The sequence below is a fragment of the Myotis daubentonii genome, chromosome X (genome assembly GCF_963259705.1).
Source record: "Myotis daubentonii chromosome X, mMyoDau2.1, whole genome shotgun sequence".
NCBI classification, from domain to species: Eukaryota; Metazoa; Chordata; class Mammalia; order Chiroptera; family Vespertilionidae; genus Myotis; species Myotis daubentonii.
Window position 1 is genome coordinate 112,119,233 of NC_081861.1, and position 2,271 is coordinate 112,121,503.

Sequence of the window (2,271 nt, forward strand, 5' to 3'; positions counted from 1 at the left end):
TAAGATTGATGAAGCTTATGACTAACACAGCCACAGTGGACTACCTACATATTTCATCAAACTCTCACCCCACAGGTATTCACATTCACTGATGCCAGCCACCTGAGTCTCTCCCTGCTTCCCTGCTCCCAAACCCTGTGGGAACACAGGAACAACACTAGCAGCCAGCTCAGGCCTCTGTAGCTGCGAGAGTGCAAGACACCAGTCTACACCACAGCAGCTGATGCCTACTCCCTTGCACATGTTCAGAGCTAGCCCCTCCAGCTGTGCACTTGCAAATGCCTGGCTCAAACTCCCATCACCAGGTTCCACTACAGTGTGCACATCCCCAGGGGGACAGTGTGCAACCATAAGAGAGCATTTCAATAGCCTGGGCCCCCACAGCTACTTGTGGGCCCAGATTATGCCATGTCTTCTATCACTGGTCTACACCACCATGCTCACCTATAGCTAGCCCTTCCAGATGTGCACCTACATAGCCTCGCACAAACCCCCCATCACAAGCCTCCACAACAGAATGAATGTATGGTGAGGGGCAGGGGAAGTATATAGTTTGGAGAGCATGTTAATAGTAGGTACTATTACTATAATACTTTCAACAAAAAAAGATAATTTTTAAAATATAATAGGTACGAAGGCCCTTGAGGAATTAGAGAAATAGCAAGGAAACCAATGTGGCTGAGGTACCTTGACTCAGAAGTTTCAAGAAAGACAGTAGGAAATGAGGTCAGAGGAAGCAGAAGTCAATCCCCAAGGCTATGAATTATGATAAAGATATGAGTTTGATTCTCGGTGTGATGGAAAGTGTGGGGAGAATTGAGAGGAAAGGAGTGATATAATTTTATTTATTTTTAAGAAGGATCACTTTGTGTGTATATAGAGACTGTGGGAGTGATGGAAAGAGTGAACATAGGAGACAGGTAGGAAAGATATAGGAACAGTCCAAGTAAAAGGTGATCATTACTTGGATAGGGGAAATTGAGGTGGAGGTCTTAGGAAAGGAGAAAATTAAAGATTAATTTGGAAAACAGAAACAACAAATTTGCCTGTAATTGGATATGGAAAATAAATGAGAGGAATTCTGGATGAAGCCTAGGTTTTGGCCCTGAGCAAGGGGTGAATTATGGCATTTGCCATCTTCTGAACAAAGAAACACTGGAAAATGAGCAGATTTGGATTGATTTTTACCATGCTGATTTTGAAACTGGCATTAGATAGCAAAGTGAAACTGTCTAGTAATCCTTTAGTTATGAGTATGAAGTTCAAGGAAGTGTTCAAGGATAGAGACTTCCATTTGAATCACCAGATATTTTTGTGTGTCATTTGGGGTTGTTGAACTGGATGATATCATTCCATTCAGTTATTCTAAACCTGAAACACATTCAATTCACTGGGGGAGCTTTCAAAAAAAAATACTGATGCCCTCCCCCAATTCACCAGACAACTGAATCCAAATCTCTGTAGGGGGAGCAGGGTATTGGAGAATTTTTAAATCTCTTGTGAAAACATTCAAAATGGTGCTGGGAAGCCATGAAAGGAGAGTTGCCATGCACTACCACTCATCACAGCTTACATAACCAGCAAAAAGAAGAAAGGTTTCTTCCCTGCTTGCCTCAGCAACAGCAACTAGCCTCCACTTGCCGCCAATAAGAAACGGTCACAGCCTCAAGCTCTTCTTCCCCACCAATGGACTCCTGTTCAAGCCTCCCTCGTTCCCCCCTGGAACCCAATCAGTGCTAAATTCCTTCAGCATTGCCTATGGTTCACCATAGTTCACACATCCCAAGCTGAAATCCCTAAATAAACTCAATAACCTATTGTTTCATTTTTAAGGTTGACACTCTGATGTGCAACCAGGTTTAAGAACCAGTGACTTATTGAAATGGTGTGGGTAAAGGTCTCAGCTCTTGGCACTCCAAAATTTAGACATCTATATAAGCAGGTTGCAACAAAGTAAACTAGAAATAAGTAGCCACCAAGGCACTGGGAAAATTCGTGTCCCATAAGCCAAGAAAAAAAAGTGCTTCAAGAAGGACAGATGAACTCAATCAAATGACATTGAGAGTTTGGTTAAGGTGAGGACTGAGCGTTGTTGAGTGGATTTGAAAACATGAAGGTAGCTATACCAAGTGGGTTTAGACAATAGATAGACACTAAAGACTGATGTCAGGCATTCAAAAGAGGGAAGTAAAGAGAGGAAGTAACAGCATCTCTTTGCCATGTCCATTTGTCAGGTCTTTGCCCATTTTCAGGGCCTAGTTAAAAGGCCCA